Source organism: Chenopodium album, chromosome 16, assembly GCF_948465745.1.
Source record: "Chenopodium album chromosome 16, dcCheAlbu1.1, whole genome shotgun sequence".
NCBI lineage: Eukaryota > Viridiplantae > Streptophyta > Magnoliopsida > Caryophyllales > Amaranthaceae > Chenopodium > Chenopodium album.
The window spans coordinates 17333774-17353179 of NC_137849.1; the positions used below are offsets into that span (position 1 = coordinate 17333774).

Here is a 19406-nt window from a genome sequence, read left to right on the forward strand (position 1 = left end):
TCTTGACATTGGGAATCAAAAAACGAAACATGACATTCTTTATCATAAGAATCTCTAACAAGCCATGTGAGAAAATTTTATGCATCATGCATAGACAAATGACGGAATCTACCATTATACATGCTCTCAACCATTCCCCTTGTATACTTATTCATGCCACAATAAGATATACTACAAGAATCACTAAGAGAACACCCATGGGAATTAAGGAAACCATCTAATCTATCAGAGTAAGCATAGAAGGGTTCATCATCAAACTGAGGAAAAGATAAGCATGCCATTTTTTTTGCACAAAACAATGAAAAACAAATAAAAAAAACAAACTACAGACAAGAACCTAGCTAATCTAATCAACCCTAACTAATGAACGCCTTAGTCCCCGGCAACGACGCTAAAATTTTGATTGCGGGAAAGTAGGTCGTTGGGCTACTACCCTAATCAAATTAGATATTTATAAACCTGAACTTACACCAAGCTAGTTAGTGGAAAATATAGGGTCGAACTATGAAGACTAAGTGTATCAATTTATGCTAATTAAACTACCAGGATGGTCGTGATATAGAGAAAGCTACAACTAAAACACTACCTAGAGAAAACAACAAAAATTAGGGAAAGTGGAATCCAATTACATCAATGCATTCAACAACAAAATTGCAAGTACATGAAAATCATCTCAATTAGGAACGATCAACACACTCAACTCACTCCCGCGCAATTAAGCATGCTAATTATCCTACTAACTTAATTCACACCCGTGCAACTAACCTAGCATATGCATGAAAGAATTTAGACTCTCAAACAACTCACTTCCGTATAATTGATTGAAAGCACAATTATAAACATAGAATCGATTAGCTAGAAAGATTCTAATCCATATAAGAATCATCCATACACAATAATCAAAAATCAATTGCATACAAATCACAATCAATCATTTAATTCATTAACATAACCTTCAACCATTTCCCTAGAACAAAATCTAAGCAAAAATGATGAACAAAAACATGGAAAAACAAGAATTAAAGAAAGAATCAAAATAGTAAACTAATTAACTACTCAAATTAACAAATAATTAAGCAAAAACAAGGATTAATGAAAGCAATAAAGGTGAGAAAAAGTTTTTGCTTAATAATTTGTTAATTTGAGTAGTTAATTAGTTCTTGTTTGACCATATTCGAACTATATTTGAACTAGTTCTTGTTTGACCAAATCAATTACTCAATCTTCTGAATAGCTTGACCTAAGACCATAACACTTATCTCCATTCCTTTGGGTTTGACCCTTGACTTACCTCTATACTTTTATTTGGATTTGTTAAGTGTTTACAAATTTTCTTTGGCTATAGGAGGATTACTTTACGAATGACCTAGTCAATCCCATCGTCAAAATGACGTCGTTGTCGGGGAATGGCATGGTTATTTGTTATAGTTTTTTAGTCTATTCCATCATATTTGAAAAACACAAAAAGATTTTGCTTCGTTTAGGCTACATTGGTAGCCGTGCTACTAATATTCTCTTTTGAGATTTGCATGCGTAGGGCACGAGATCGGAGTTAGTTCCACTTGATTCGGAAATCAAGAGGACCATAACAAAGATAAGGGTTGCTAATCGTTCCTTAAGCTCTAGTCCCTTAAGAGAGGAAGAACATCAAGAAGAAGAAGAATGAGAAAGCATGGGTGCTAATCCGAGAGTAGCATAGAAGGAGTTGGGAACTCCGGGAGCTTATTGACGTAGGGAAAATGTAGGTCGTTATCTTATCTTCCCTAGAGCCAAACAAATTTATAATCACTTAACAAACCTAAATACGAGTATAGAGGTAAGTCAAGGGTCGAACCCAAAGAAACGGTAATGTTCAAGTACTCTCAATTATGCGCCTAAGCTAGGTCGAAGTTGAAGGTGAAGAAGGAACACTAACAACTAACAAACAAACAACCAAACAAATAAAACACTAGGAACGGGGATCAACAAATAATCATGACAATTGCAACAACTTGGGAAGTTTATGGGAATCAAAGGTTGTGAAGACTAATGATAAGAGCTATCAATTGGAATCAAAGAGCTATTACCTAATCGTTAAGCTATGGTTCACTATGAATAACGAACTAAGAGAATCACAATCCAAACCAATTGATAATTGCAATTCCTAAATCAAATTGCCGTGTCATTAACAATTACAATGCAATCTAGCATAATTCTCAAGGCCTAATCGAAATACACACACGCAAACCTTCATTAATCAGTTTAATCTCAATAGTCAATCAACACAATTCCCAAATTAATCACAATCAATCATTCATACAAGTTTCACCAAATTCCTTGCCAAACAACTACTCAAGAATCATCATCTATCAACAAACAACTAAAGAAATCAAGAATCAGCAAAATATCAAGAACAATTACACTAATCAAGAATCAAACATCAAAATTAAATCAAACAAACATGAAATTAAACAAAGCAATAAAAATCGAGGAGAGAGTGTGAGAAATCCTCATTGATTAATAATGGAGATCTTCAATACAATTATCATCTTGAATCTTCAATCTCTCAAATAACCATTGAAATCCCTCACTTTATCTTTCTAAAACTACTCCTAAACTAACCCTAGATCTAGAGAGATAAGCTCTCAACCTAAGCTAAAATATAAGAGATAAATTCTAAGCTAATCTAAAGTTTTTTCAAAAATATAGAAAGGTCGCAAGTATATATAGCAAAGAAAAACAAAAGGGACGGAGAGCCACGGTGCGCACGCGCAACAAGCCTGCTCATGCGCATAGAGGGGTCTGCGCGCACGCATAGGGTGGTTTGCGCGCACATACCCCTACTGCATCCTTGCGATGTGCGCGGCTCCTTTTGATTTCTCGTAGTTCCTTGTGTGAAGTCTTTCTCCTAGCGCTCTTGTGCATCCCTATCGACGGTGCTCCCGTGATGATGCCAACGAGGAGGGTAACCCTTGATCTTCACATATTTGTGTGTTCATGAACTAGAATAAATGAGAGCGCTACCGTGAGAGCACGAAAAATAAAACTTTGAAACTTCACCTACAAAAATTCAAGTAAAAATAAGGGAGAAAGCAAAATGAATTGAAAACTAAAACAGCAAAATAAGAATAAAAATCATGAAAAACTCATAAAAGTAAACGAAAATCGAAAATGAGTTACAGAGACGGAAAACCAAATAAAACTAAGAAAATTATATGAAAATAATGAAAGAAAATATAGAAAATGAACCTAAATTTTATTCTTTTGAGCGCCATAAATGACGCTCATCATTCCCCCAAGCTAAACTTTTGCTCGTCCCCGAGTAAAACAAAATCCAACCCAAGGAAAATGATGACGTTATTCAAGCAAAGAAAGAAACAAGAAAACTAAAGAAGATGAGAATATACACTAACTCACTTTCGTAGGAATCACGGTCAATTTTAGCAACTAAAGACAAGCCATTTAAACCCCAAGATCGCCCTAGAGGACGAGTAATGCTCTTGTAAGGGTTTCCTAAGAGATTAAGCCATAACTCTCACAAACCAAACAAATAAGGCTAAGCATAAAAAGGAAATCTAAAGAAAAGTAAAGAAAACATATGTTCTTGAAAGGACTTCTACAAATGAACAAGCACAAATGGATACAATTCTTCCTAAACAAGTAAGGGAGTGCACGTTTCAAGATATCTAAGGTTGATTGAAACATAGGAGATGCTAAGCACAGAGAACTAATGAAACGCAATTCACTTTCATCCCAAAATATTTTTAGCATATTCTCCCAATAAGCTTCAAATCTACCTTTAATGAGCATCTCAATGGTTCCTTGAAGGAACTGGAAAAAAAAGAAGTTTAAGGCTACTCGACATCTCGACTTTACACACCGCTCTATAAGCTTGACCTACATCTCCCTCCACCGACTTGTGACTCAACCAAAAAGGTCAAAAGGTCTGGAAAGGGTTGTAATGTAAGGGCGAAAAGGGTGAAGGTAGGCTAAAATTTGAAATTTGGTGGTATACCTAAATTGTGAAGCAATGATTGGCCAAATCATAACACCAAAACCAAGTAATCACCAAACAAAAACACCAACACCCCCAAGCTTATTCAATGCCAAAATCAGAAACATATACACAAAAAGCGTAAGAACGCTTCCCCCCAAGCTTGAACAAAGCATTGTCCTCAATGCTTAAAATAGGAAGAAAGACACTTACATTAAAATATTTTTTGAGTTTTTCACTTTCACTTTTTCAATTTTTGCCAAAGCTTTTGAATTTGCTTTTCTTTTTCTCATTTTTCATTTTCATTTCACTTTATTGTCCTCGCCTCTTTTAACTATGGACGGCTTTTTCAACTTTTGCATTTGCTTTTTATTCACAAAACATGTACAACACAAACTTGCTTTCATTATACGAACCAAACAATCATTCTCATCCACCAAAACTCCAACAATGAAGACCAAATGCTTCACAAAAACCAATGATGGGAACAAGAATAAAACAAAAGGCTCAAAATCTAAATATATGGCTTGAAAAGAAGGTTTATGGCTCAAATGGTTCGCAAGAAGGCAATTGAAAACCCAAAACAAAGATAAGAAAACTATACTAGAAAAGTAAAATTACCACCCCGAAAAGATGCCTTTGTCCTTCCTAAATGGCTTCGGTCTTGATCTCGAGAGATGAAAGTCAAATTCTAGATAAAGCATACAATAGTCAAGGATCTATGTGCCGCTCATACAAAATATGGAGAAGGCTAGAAAAGAATGAAACCTCACATGGTTGTAGCAAAAACTCACTATTAGTTTAAAATTCACCAAAAGGGAGCAATTATAAATTTTCAAAAACAATAGAATCCAGCTTCAAGGTCCTAAAAGTTCTAAACAACTACCTTAGCATACTCTATCCTAGATTCAACCAAAGATAATCTCAAACCGTGCACACCGTTACCATTTAAGAAGAAAAGCATTCAACTATACAAGTCCAAAAGTATTATGTCCAAAGCAAGAACAAAACAAAAACACATTGCAAATTTTCCTTGAAAGAAGCAAAATCTTTTTGGAGATTTTGAAAATAAAGAGCATTGAAATGAATAAATAAATGTGCATGGCATATATGAATCAACATCCCACCAAACATGGTAGAATACCCTCCCCAAAGCTTGAATGAGACAACATGCTCAAACATAAATCAAATGATCCACGGGAGGGGAAAACAAAGAGATCAATCTAACAATCCAACACGTCATTTATGGCGCTCAAAAGAATAAGATTTAGGTTCATTTTCTTTATTTTCTTTCATTATTTTCATATAATTTTCTTAGTAAAAAAAAAAATGGCATGTCTCTCATTTCCCATTTTGACGAAGGTAAAATGTAGGTTGTTATCTAATCTTCCCTAGAGCCAAAAAAATTAATAATCACTTAACAAACCTAAATACGAGTATAGAGGTAAATCAAGGGTAGAACCCAAAGTAACGGTAATGTTCAAGCACTCTCAATTATGCGCCTAAGCTAGGTCAAAGTCGAAGGTGAAGAAGGAACACTAACAACTAACAAAAAAACAAGCAAACAAATAAAACACTAGGAACGGGGATCAACAAGTAATCATGACAATTACAACAACTTAGGAAGATCATGCCAATCAAAGGTTGTGAAGACTAATGATAAGAGCTATCAATTGGAATTTAAGAGCTATCTCCTAATCGTTAAGCTAGGGTTCATTATGAATAACAAACTAAGAGAAACACAATCCAAACCAATTGATAATTGCAATTCTTAAATTGATTAGTCGTGTCATTAGCAATTACAATGCAATGTAGCATAATTCTCAAGGCCTAATCGAATTACACACATGCAAACCTTCATTAATCACTTTAATCTCAACAATCAATCAACACAATTCCTAAATTAATTACAATCAATCAATCATACAAGTTTCACCCAATTCCTAGCCAAACAACTATTCAAGAATAATCATCTATCAACAAACAACTAAGGACATCAAGAATCAACAAAATACCAAGAACAATTACACTATTCAAGAATTAAACATCAAAATTAAACCAAACAAACATGAAATTAAACAAAGCAATAAAGAGGAGAAACAGCGAGAAATCCTCATTTATTAATAATAGAGATCTTCAATACAATTGTCATCTTGAATCTTCAATCTTTCAAATAACCATTGAAATCCCTCGCTTTCTCTCTCTAAAACTACCCCTAAACTAACCCTAGATCTAGAGAGAGAAGCTCTCAACCTAAGCTAAAATATGAGAGAGAAATTCTAAGCTAGTCTAAAGTTTTTTCAAAAATAGCAAGGTCGCAAGTATATGTAGCAAAAAAAACAAAAGGGACGGAGAGCAACGGTGCGCACGCGCAACAAGTTCGTGCGCGCGCATAGCGGGGTTTGTGCGCACGCACAGGGGGGTATGCGCGCACGCACCCCTACTACATCCTTGCGGCGCGCGTCGCTCCTTTTGCTTGCTCGTAGTCCTTTGTGTGAAGTCGTTATCCTAGCGCTCTCGTGCATCCTTGTCGACGACGCTCTGGTGATGATGCCCGCGAGGAGGGCAGCCCTTGATCTTCACATATTTGCGTGTTCAAGACCTAGAATCAATGAGAGCGCAACCGTGAGAGCTTGACAAATAAAACTTTGAAACTTCACCTACAAAATTTCAAGTAAAAATAAGGGAGAAAGCAAAATGAATAGAAACTAAACTAAAATAGCAAAATAAGAACAAAAATCATGAAAAACTCATAAAAGTAAACGAAAAACCAGAATGAGTTATAGAGACGGAAAACAAAATAAAACTAAGAAAATTATTTGAAAATAATGAAAGAAAATATAGATAAGGAACCTAAATCTTATTCAGTTGAGCGCCATAATGACTCTCATTACTTATAGGTTTGAAAGTAGAATTGCTCCTCCTACGACACCTGCAAATGATTTTGAGATTAGACCGGCGATGATTACATTAATAAAAAGGCATCAATTCAGTGGAGCCAAGCATGAGAGTGCCCTCAACCATCTCAAGAAGTTTGAGAAGTATTGTAATACCATTAAGATGAATGGGGTTACTCAAGAGTTCATCCGACTTAAACTTTTCCCTTTCTCTCTTATTAGACGTGCTTCAGAGTGGTTGGACAAAGAGGTGAAACCAAACTCTTTGAGGACATGTGGATGAAGTGACAAAAGAGTTTCTATCCACAAAAGAAGACGGTCGAAGCAAGGGCACTCATTCAAAGCTTCAAGCAAAAGGGGAATGAGAGCTTATATGAGGCATGGGAAAGTTATAAGGAGTATCAAAGAGAGTGCCCACATCATGGGATTTCCACCTATCAAATCATCCAAATTTTCTATGAAGTTTTAAGCCCTTAAGAAAAGTCTTGCTTGGATGCCAATGCCGGAGGACTTATCATAAATAAGACGGAAGAGGAGGTGGTGGACATAATTGAGGACATAGTGAGACACTACATGGATTGGCAAAAAGGTGAGAGAGAGTAGACAAGCAAAAGTGGTTATGCGGTGTATTCGATCGACCATCTCAATGCCATCAACAATTTATCCTGACAAAGAAACTTGGGAAGGGATATAACCTCAATCATAGCAAAACTTGAGAGTGCTTCGTCACAAGCACCAATACTTCCCTCCTACAATAAGGGGAGAGGTAAATCTTCTAACTCAACTTCTCTTTCTACTTCAAACAATATGCCAAATGGTTGTTTGTTTTGTGATATTTGTGGATCGTATGACATGATGCTTCCAATTGTCCACATGCTTTTGATAATTGTGATGATGTTGATAATAATGAGTGTGAACAAGTGAATTTTGTTTCAAACAACAACAATGGGCAAAGATTTGATATCCAAAGGAACAATGTGAATAGGAACTTGCACCAACAAGGGAACTTTGATAATTATAATCAAAATGGAGGTTATAGAAACCAAGGAAATCAAAATTTCTGAGGCAACTATAACAATCAAGGCAATAATAATCAAAGTCAAGGTCAAGGGTATGGAAACCATAACCAAAATAAATGTTATGGTAACAGTCACCAAAACTATGGCCAAAATCAAGGCCGGGGTAATTGAAGCAACCAAAATCGGGGCAATTTTCATAACAACAATCAAAGGGGACCCTCACCCGGTGTTTCTCTAAGAAATCTAGGCAATGGTGACAATTCCTATGCCCAACCTTCATACTCTAGAACTACTTTGGAAGAGATCATTGAGAACTAAAAAAGAATTTTGAACACCTACATGTTAGTGAGCGCCAAAAAGTTCATTGTGATGATGACACACAACAAAATGCTAGAGACACAAATCACTCAATTGGCAAACACCTTGAAGGAGAGTGCTAGTCCTTCCTTTTTACCCCCTCTAAGAATTGATCCTAAGAAACCGGTGTATTCTATCACCACTAGGAGTGGTGAGGTTCTTGAAGAGAGTGTTTTTAGGAAAAGTGAGGAGGGTGAGAAGGTGAGGGAAAATTGAAAAGAAGTTGCATGAGAATGTGATCAAACCCAAACTTCAATACCCTCAATAGTTCTTGAGGAACAAGATTGATTACCAATTTGGGAGATTTCTTCATATGCTTAAGGAAATTCATCTTTCTATCCTTTTCACCGAAGCTTTGACACAAATGCCAAGATATTCTAAGTTCCGTAAGGAAATTTTGAGTGGCAAAAGAGAGTGTAATGAGGTTGTTTCGGTGAAGGTTGGGGAGTGTTATAGTGTTTTTATCCATAATAACTTACCCGAAAATATGAAAAATCCGGGCAATTTTTCAATCCCTTGCAAGATCAATGGAAAATTGTTTCAAAATGCTCTTTGTGATCTTGGTGCTAGTGTTAGCATAACCCCCTACCCTATTTTTAAGACGCTTAAGTTAGGTGAGCTCCTCCCAACCAACATAACCCTACAATTGGCCGACCGTTCTATTATGTTCCCCAAGGGAAGAGTTGAGGATGTCCCTCTCAAGATAGGTGAGGTTACAATTACTGTTGATTTCATTGTGCTTGAAATTACAGAAGATGACAATATACCTATTATCATAGGGAGACCATTCTTAGCTACTTCAGGTGCTTTGATTCATGTGAGGGGTGGTCTTATTACATTGTGTGTTTGTAATGACAAAGCAAGTTTCGAGCTAACGTCAATGGATGAGTCTTTATCTTTTGTGAAAGGTATCATGTGTATCAATTCACCTCCTTCTAATGACAATGTTTGCATGTTTTTTTCTTCTACTAACGATGTTCTTGTATCTTGTGATGATGCTTCTATAAGTGTTGAAAGCAAGTTGGTTAGTTAAGATGTCATGGAGTCCTTAAAACATGTGGATGAGGATTTGATTGAAATACCTTTATGGTTTGAGCTTTCATTTGAGGATAAGTCTAACAAAGTTGAGAGCAAGCTTGGTAGACAAGGTGTTAAAGTTTCATCAAAGCTTGATGATGAGGAATTGATTGCGGTACCTTCATAGTTTGATCTTTACCCAAGGGAGGTTGAAGATGACTCCAAATGTGTTGATGGGGAAAAACCGTCCACCATGAGGAGTAAGAAGACAAAGAAGAAAAAGAGAGCTCTCATAAAAATGAAAATGCAGTTGAAAGAAAAGAAGCTTAAGTCGGTGATTTTAAATCAAGAGAATGCATCTAAAAAGAAAGTTGAGTTGCCAAGGATTGGCATGAAGTTTGATCCCTCTACCTGATGAGTATCATTTATGGCACTCATTTAGCCTCTTTTAGGATGAACTTTGATTGCTTTTATACCTCTTTTATCTGTTTTTCTTTAGTTTTACTTTTTATTTCTCTAGTTTGTGTTTTTCTTAGTTGTTTTCTCATTTTCTTACATTTCTTAGGTTTACTTTTATTTTTCTCTTTTATTTGTTTGCTATTCTTTGATTTTAGGAGATTGGTGATGTCTAAAGATCTAAATGACCTTCTCTTAGGATTTGCAAGGCTTAAGGTGCAAGCCGGTCCCTCCCTTTGAAGCTCAATTGTAAAGCAGTGCAAAAACCAAGTCTTTAAGGCCGTGCTCTCGAGCTGCGTGGGCATTAAAATCGGTTTTGAACCCACTGTGAAGACCCTTGGAAACTGCCACCCTCAACATGATCAAGTGGAGCGCACGGAAGCATCAACGGACGCACGAGAAGGAGGTGCCCTGCTCCTAGGCGCGGGCGCGGGCGCGCACGAGGGCGGCGCGGGCGCATAGAGATGTGGCGCGGTCACGCAAGAGAGAGGAGCGGCCGCGCAACCTTTTTTACCCCTATTCCATACCCATTTCATTGCGCCGCGCATGTAGAGGAGATGGTGCACCTATTGGGGTTCTTTTTGGACGTCTAACGAACTTCTCCTTTGTTAGTTTTAATATATATAGAATTTCTTCATTTTTAGAGGGAGAATAGCTTAGAATTAGATTAGAATTTGTAATATATTAGATTTTTAGAGAGAGAAGCTCAACTTAGGGAAACTTTGTTCTTAGATTTTAAAGAGAGAAACTTGGTGATTTTGATGAATGCTACTTTCAATTTTCTTCCTCTTTGATTTTGATCAAAATTTTGTAAGAATTCTTTACTTATTGAATTACTTGTTGTTTGCTTGATTTTGATAGCTTTAATATTTGAATACATTGTTGATGATGAAATTGGTGATTAGTTTAGTTTTTCTATTCAATTTTGCAATGTGTATAGAATAGATTACTTGATAGGGATATAGTGAAGCATATACGAGTGATAATTCATGGATCGTTAGGGGATTTTGATTGATCAACATTGTGATTAAATTGGTTGGTGAAATTTGTGCATGTGTTTGATATCTTGAGGAGTGATCAACCTTGACTATCAAGCTAGATTTCATAATAGTTTTCATTGATACGAAAAAATTAATTTGGAAGCTATTATTATTGATTGATCTTGTTTTGCGATTTTCCTATGAATTCATTTGTAGAGACATCTATCTTGACCCTAGTAAATAACTCTTTAAGTGATTTTTATTGCTTTTGTTACTTTCACTCACATTATTCGATTGGTTGAATTCTTGCCCAATTATTATGATTATCATGAGTGCATGTGGATCCTAATTCCCTAGCATCCTTAATATCGTTCTTGTATTCATTTAATAGCGTTGTTTAGTTTGCTAAGACCAACCCTTACCTAGACTTCGGGATAGCTTCACTTGAGACTTTAGATTGTACTGCATTCCCTTTGGTTCGACCCGGACTTACCCCTATACTTAGGGTTGGGTTTGGTTATAAATTTGGTTTTGATCGGGGATACTTAGAAATCAACGACCTAGGTTTTCCTCGTGTAAAAAATGGCGCCGTTGCCGGGGAGTGGCATGGTTATTTGTTATTATTGATTGAGTCTATTCCATTTTATTTGAAAAAATACAAAAAGATTTCCTTTCTTTTAGGCTACATTTATAGCCCTGTTACTAATTTTTTCTTTGAGATTGTATGTATAGATCTTATGTTCGTTCTGTATTGCTTGTCGATCCGAAAATTGAAAGGACAATTACAAAGTTGAGAGTTGCCGGACGTTCTCTAAATAAAGAAGAAGAGCAAGTCATCATGGGAGATAACCAAAGAGTGGCATTGAATGAGTCAGGAGTTCCGGGAGCCTGTAGGTATGAGAGTGGGATTGCTCTAACTACAACACCGGCAAACGACTTTGAGATTAGACCGGCCATGATAACCTTGATAGAGAGGCGTCAATATAGTGGTGCAAATCATGAGAGCCCCCTCAACCATCTTAAGGAATTCGAGAAGTATTGCAATACCATCAAAGTGAATGGAGTTTCTCAAGAGTTTATTCACCTCAAGCTTTCCCCTTTTCTCTCATTTGACGTCCATGGAGTCGATGGACAAGGAGGTGAAACCAAAATCCTTGAGGACATGGGATAAAGTGACTAAGTTGTTTTTATCACAGTTCTACCTACAAAAGAAGACGGCTGAAGCAAGAGCTCTCATTCAAAGCTTCAACCAAAAACCCAATGAATGTCTTTAAGAGGCATGGGAGAGGTATAAGGACTACCAGAGAGAGTGCCCAAACCACGGGATTCCTACCTATTAAATTATCCAAATCTTCTATGAAGGTCTAAGCCCTTGAGAAAAATCTTGCCTTGATGGGGGAGCCGGAGGACCAATAATTAACAAGACGGGGGAGAAAGTGGTGGACGTCATTGAAGATGTAGTGAGGCATTATATGGATTGGCAAGATGATGAGCGTGAAACAACAAACAAAAGTGGTGCTTCAGTGTACTCGGTTGATCACATCAATGCCACCAACAACTTGTCCTAAGAAATCTCGGATTATGGAAGGAAATGACCTCTATCAAAGCAAAACTTGAGAATGATTCATCTCAAGCAATGATTCTTCCCTCCCAAAATAAGGGGAGAGGTACATTTCCTAACTCAAATCCCCTTCCTTCTTCCAGCAACATGTCTAGTAGTTATATGTTTTGTTATTTGTGTGATACATATGACCATGATGCTTCAAATTATCCTAATGTTTCTTTTGATGGATGTGATGATTAAGTTGGCAATGAGATTAACATGTGAATTATATGTCTAATAATAATGTTGGACCTAGATTTGATAATCAAAGAAATAATGGGAATAGGAACTATCATAATGGGAATTTTAATAATTATAACCACAATGGGAGTTATAGAAACCAAGGTTTCCGAGGTAACTATAACCACCAAGGCTATGGTGGTCAAAACCAAGGCCAAGGATATGGGAACCATAATCAAAATTATGGTAATCATAACTAAAGTGTCAATAGTCAAGGTCGGGGCAATTAGAGTAACCAATATCGGGGCAATTTTCAAACCAACAATCAAAGGGGTCCCCCACCCGGTTTCACTCCAAAGGCTCAAGGTCAAAATGATATCTCTTATGCCCAATCATCTTCTTCTAGAGGTATTTTGGAGGATGTCATTAAAAATCAAATCAAGGTGTTGAACACTTACATGTCATCTAGTGATAAGAAGTATAATGACATGATGACTCATAATAAGATGTTGGAGAATCAAATTTCTCAATTATCAAATGTTTTGAAAGAGCATGCTAGCCCTTCTTCCCTACCATCTATAGGTTTAGATCCCAAGAGACCAAGTAATGCCATAGTGATAAGAAGTGGTAGGATTCTTGAGAATGTAGAGCCTAAGAAGAGTGAGGCTAAGGAGAGTTCTAAGCTAGTTTTGGTTGAGGATGAGGAAAGAAAAAGCTCTTGGAGTGAGGATATATGTGAGAAACCAATTGAAAAAGAAAAAGATAAAGTAATAGAAGTTCTCAAACCTAAGCTCCCATATCCCTAAAAGTTCAATAGGCACAAACTAGAACAATTTGGCATATTCATAGAGATTCTTAAGCAACTTCATCTTACCCTTTCATTTACCGATGTCATTAACCAAATGCCGAATTATGAAAAATTCCTTAAGGACATCTTGAGTGGAAAAAGAACTTGTGATGTGGCAGAAACGGTTAGCTTGATCGAGAATTGTAGTGCAACCATTATGAACAACATGTCGCCCAAGTTGAAGGACCCCGGAAACTTTTCTATCCCTTGTCCTATCTATAAGATGCAAATTGATAATGCCTTGTGCAACTTAGGAGCTAGTGTTAGCCTTATTCCATATTTGGTTTATTAAAGACTTGAGTTAGGGGAACTTTCGACTCCCAATATTACCTTGCAACTAGCCGATAGATCAATTAAGATTCCAAAAGGTTGGTAGAAGATGTTCCTTTGAGGGTAGGAAAGTTAGTAATTCCGGTTGACTTTGTTGTTCTTGAAATGGATGAGGATGCCAATATTCCTATCATACTTGGTAGACCTTTTCTTGCTACCTCGGGTGCCATGATTGATGGTAAAAGTGATAAATTTATCTCAAAGTTGGAGAAGAAGTCATTGAATTTGATTTGAATGAAAGCATGAAATATCCTTCTTCTTCACTTGAAAATTGCATGAGAGTTAAAATCTTGGATGATATTGTGAATTCTATGCATGAGAACTTGCTCATTTCTAATGATTCACTTGAGTGTCTTTTGTTGAATAAGGAAAAGATAGGTGAGCATGGCAAGGAAATGACTTTCTTTGAAAGAGTCATTGATGAGAGCATGGAAGAGAGTGATGATCATATTAGCATGAGAATTTCAAGTCAAGATGCATTTCAAATGGCCTCTACTAAGGAAGGTAAGGTGTTCCAATTGTAGAGCTCAAACCTCTACCATAACACCTTTGGTATGAATTCTTTGGCCCCAATTTTACTTATTCCGTTATTGTTAGCTCATCCTTGAGTGAGAGTCAAGCTTAAGAGTTATGTGGTGTTTTAAGAAGGCACCAAGGTGCTTTGGGTTATATAATTGATGACCTCAAAGGTATAAGCTTAGCTTTATGTTCACACCATATTACTCTTGAGGAGGGCGCCTCACCTAACATTGAAAGGCAACGAAAGCTACACCCTCAAATGGGGGAGGTGGTTAAGAAGGAAATCACTAAGCTATTAGATGTGGGAATCATATTCCCAATCTCTAGCTCAAGATGGGTTTTCCCGGTCCACGTTGTCCCAAAGAAAGAAGGCATGACCGTTGTAGAGAATGGCAAAGATTGAAGTGATTGAAAAGCTTCCACCTCCGGTTAATGTGAAAGGAGTGAGATCTTTCTTAGGGCATGCCGGGTTCAATAGAAGATTTATCAAGGATTTATCTCTTATTGCAAAACCTCTCAATGATCTTCTTAAAAAAGATGTCGTATTTGTATTTGATGATAGATGCTTGGAAGCTTTTAACAAACTTAAAATTAGTTTGATCTCCACACCCATTGTCCAAGCTCCAAGATGGGATTTTCCTTTCGAGTTGATGTGCGATGCTAGTAACACGTCCATTGGGGGAGTACTAGGTCAAAGGGTGGATAAGAAGCTCCATGTCATCTACTACATGTCAAAAACCCTTCACGGATCTCAAAGGACTACACAACAACGGAAAAGGAATTCTTGATAATTGTGCATGCTTTTGAAAAGTTCCGTTGTTACTTGTTGGGTTCTAAGACCATTGTCTTTACGGATTATGCGGCTCTCAAATACCTCTTTGCCAAAAAGGAATCCCAGCCTAGGTTGATCCGTTGGGTGCTCTAGATTCAAACCTTTGATATAGAGATTAGAGATAAAAAAGGAGCGGAAAATGTTATGGCGGATCATCTGTCTCCCCTTGAAGATTTCCAAATCCATGATGATGGTTCTTCAATTGAGGATAGGATGCTTATTGATGACTCCTTGTATGCCATTGATGTGAAGGAGCTTCCACGGTTTGCCGATTTGGTAAATTACCTTGCATGTGGGGAGTTTCCACCTTCATTCTCCAAGAATCAAAGAAAGAAGCTGAAGAGAGAGGCTAGGCACTATTTATGGGATGATCCCATCATGTACAAACGAGGAGTTGATGGCTTGCTAAGGCGTAATGTTCCAAATGAGGAGGTGCAAAATGTTTTGAAGATGTGCCACTCGCATCCTAGTGTTAGTCATATGGGTGTTTCTAAAACCGCTACTAAGATTCTTCAAAGTGATTTGTGGTGGCCTCATCTCATCAAGGATAGATGGGGTTTTGCCAAGTCATGTGATCGATGTCAACGAAGTAGGAACATCACAAAGCGCAATGAGATGCCTCAACAACATATCCTTGAGTTGGAAGTATTTGATATTTAGGGAATTAATTTCATGGGACCGTTTCCATCTTCTTTTGGGAACCATTACATTCTTGTGGCGGTGGATTATGTGTCGAAGTGGGTTTAGGCCATTGCTTCCCTAACAAATGACCACAAGGTGGTGATGAAATTGTTCAAAAAGATCATTTTATCATGATTAGGTGTTCCCAAGGTGGTGATTAGTGACAATGGCTCACATTTTGTGCATAATGCCTTTCGAAAGATGTTGAAAAAGCATGGGGTTCATCAACGTTTTGGACTTCCTTATCATCCTCAAACAAGTGGACAAGTTGAGGTGTCAATTCGTCAAATCAAGTTAATTCTTGAGAAGATGATTGTTAGAAATAGGAAAGATTGGGCGGACAAGCTTGATACTGCCTTGTGGACATATCAAACAGCTTTTCAGACTCCTATCGGCACCACTCCATAACGTCTTGTCTATGGCAATTCTTGCCATCTTCCAGTGGAACTTTAGCACCGTGATCTTTGGGCAATCAAGAAAATCAATTTTTATTTAGCAAGTGAGGGAGAGCAAAGGTGGCTAGATCTTAATGAGTTAGAGGAGCTTAAACTTGATGCATATGATTCTACTAGTAATTACAAGGCGCGTTCTAAAGAAGCTCATGACAAGCTTATTGAGAAAAGGGAGTTTTGTGTTGGTGACAAGGTCATCCTCTACAATTCCAAAATGAAGTTGTTCCTCGGAAAACTCATGTCTAGATGGAGTGGTCCTTTCATGGTGAAAAGTGTTTTTCCTAATGGAGTTGTGGAAATTTATTCGTTGGATGCATCATCTCCTTAGAAAGTCAATGGTCATTGGCTCTAGAAGTATTTCGATGATGTTTTTGTTGGCCTTATTCACAAAATGACTCAGTGGAGAGCGTCAAGCTAATGACGTTAAACAAGCGCTTCTCGGGAGGCAACCCGACTTTCTAACCTTCCATCCATTTTTTCTTTTTATTTTATCTTTCTTCTTGATGCTTATAGACTAACAAATTTTATTTGTTTGTTGTGATTTTTGGTAGTTTTAATATAATGGAGGTTAGTTTTTCAACAATCTTGGTAATAAATTTTGAAGATGAGTTGTTCTTGTGCTTATTGGATGTTTTGAGTAAGAATTGAACTTTGGTGGGTTCATGAAATATGGATGTTGAACAATTGCCAAGGGATTTAGAAAATGCCCATGTTCGTGTTTATCATCATCATAGGTGTTGTGCACACTGGTGTGTGCACGAAAATTGCCAAAGGCATGAGCAACCTCAAGTTGCGCAGCCGCGCGTGAAACCTGTGTGGCCGCACACAAGGCCTACGCAGGCATGCAGGGGCAAGCGCAAGCGCGTAGCCCATTGGCGCTGGCGCGCTGATCTGCTGCGTGCTCCCCTTAAACGCACCCCTCTCTTTTCTCTCTATCTCTTCATTCATTTTGCTTTATTTTTCATTGTAGTACTCAAGTAATTTTCTGTTTTTTGCCTCTATATTTCATCAAAAGATCTTCATTGTTCATTTTTCTTGGTTGATAATCCCTTCAAATCCCCAATTTTATGCTTTTTAATTGATTTTCTCTCTTCGAAATTTGGGAATTTGGGTATTATTGATTTTGGTTTTAAAACTTATAAGTTTAGGATTGATAGCTAGTAGTTGTGCTTTCTACTCCATTTCATAGTTGTGCTTTCTACTCCATTTCATTTTATTTAACCACTCATTCAAGGTATGACTTCTCTATTTCATTTGATTTTCTTGATAAATTTCTCACCTTGTATGGTTTTGTTTGGTTTGAATGTTATGGTGTATGCTTTAATAGTGTCTGTACTTTGCATATTTCATGTCACCAAATTTTGTATTCATGATGATTATTGGTGTATATATATACTTGTGATGCTATGGTTTTCCTTGATTGTATTACAATTTTGTTACCACCAACGTTTGTTTTCACCCTCTTTGAAATGGTCATAGATGCTTGTAAGAATGTTGTTGCTCACTCTTTATTCTCAAATGGCTTATGAATCCTTACTTATATTATGGTTTGAATGTGCTTCCACACTTGTTATGTGCCAATTTATTCATTCTACTTCAATGATTGGTTGTGGATTCTTCCACTTTGGTTATGTAACTTGTTGTGAGCACCATATCTTTCATGCTTTTGAAATATTGTCTTAGTTTGTTTGTGTAGATGGCTCCACTCCGACGTCTTTAACGTGCCCACGACACTAGTTCCCTTGAAGGTGGTGCCACCCCCTCCAAACGTGAGTGAATCTCACGGAATAGAGTTTGCAAAGAGCGAGCATTGGGAGAACTTTCTCCGGTTTTCCTCTCGGAAACTTCTATCAACAAGGTTTTATGATCGATCAACAACTATAATGCTTGAAATAGATGATGATGTGCGGCGTTTGGCTCGGAACCTTGGTTTGGTGGATTTCATTGTCTTAAGTACTCCAACTTACGCCCGTCTCACTTTTGAGTTCTTCTCTTCTCTTGAGGTGCATGAAGAGAAAGAGGGTGGTGAGCTTGTTTATACCTTGAAGTTTCAAATGTTCAATAATGACCACTCCATCCCGCTTTCTTACCTCAATGAGATATTCAAATTTCCCGTACCTTTAGAAGAATCTGAGTATATCTACCCGGCCTTTGAGGAATTGCAAAATAACCATGTGTATAACGAGGGTTGTTGGTGGAGGCATATTTCGGTCGAAGGGACATATCAACCTCAATATTCCAAAGCGGCTTAAATCATTCATCCGGCCTTGAGGTATTTCAATAGGTTACTTACATATGTTGTCTTCTCGATGGAATCCCTCGGTGCCATCTCTAGGGAAGAGCTATGTTGGTTATTGTTGGCGGATTAACCATTTGAAGAAATTGGAGTCATTGATTTTGGGATTTTATTGCTTGATCCATTTGTCGACATTCGCGATTGTGTCTTTCTTTCCGGAAGCATCCAATTGGGAGTTTTGATCACCATCATTGCTCTATCTCTCAACAAGAAGTATGAAATGATGATCTTGTCTCTTGAGCCCATTCGGGACCGTCGAGAGAAGTCTTCGTCCTATCTCCTCAACACTTATGCTTTAATCAACCAAAAGTTCTTGGAGCAGACTTCTAAAGAGGATTTATTCATTTGAAAAGTTTCAAGGACTACCGATTGGTGCCCAATCCCTCATTCGGAGGCCACCGCTCGGTGCTTGGACACCCCTCTCCCTTGGCGGCCCAATAAATGGCCTATTGATTCTTCTCTCAAGAATACTCCCCCGCTCAACCTTCGCATCAACCCGATTGCTCCCGTTCGTATTCCTTCTCATGATTTTCCCCCGGTGTCTCGGGGAGATACTGCTATGATCTCTTCTTCTTCTTCTACTTCTCAATGTGATTTTCCTACTTTGCATCCAAAAATTGATTCCATTGCAAATGTGTTGAATGCTTCCCCTTTGGGAAATGACTTTGTGCTTGGTTATGACTATCATGCTAGACAAATCTATGACTTGCATGTGAGGAGAGGAGAGGAGAGATTGAGCCATATTTGAATTACCCCTACTTCCCGGTCCAACAAGGTCCCATACCTCAATGGGTCCCTTACGATCCAGACCAAGGGCCATCTTTGTGCTACCCTTATTGGGAGGGTCCCATGTGCCCCCCAATGCAATTAGAAGGACCATCCCGGACTCCTATGATTATAAGAGGCCCGGAGGTTGTGATTTTACCTATGACCCAGCTAACCCTAACCCCTTCCCTAATCCTGAAAC

At 37.7% G+C, this 19406-nt stretch overlaps 1 pseudogene; it reads right to left on the minus strand.

The window, feature by feature from the left end:
- Positions 1–7200: 7200 nt before the first annotated feature.
- Positions 7201–7298, minus strand: LOC145587034 (small nucleolar RNA R71; annotated as a pseudogene).
- Positions 7299–19406: the final 12108 nt, after the last annotated feature.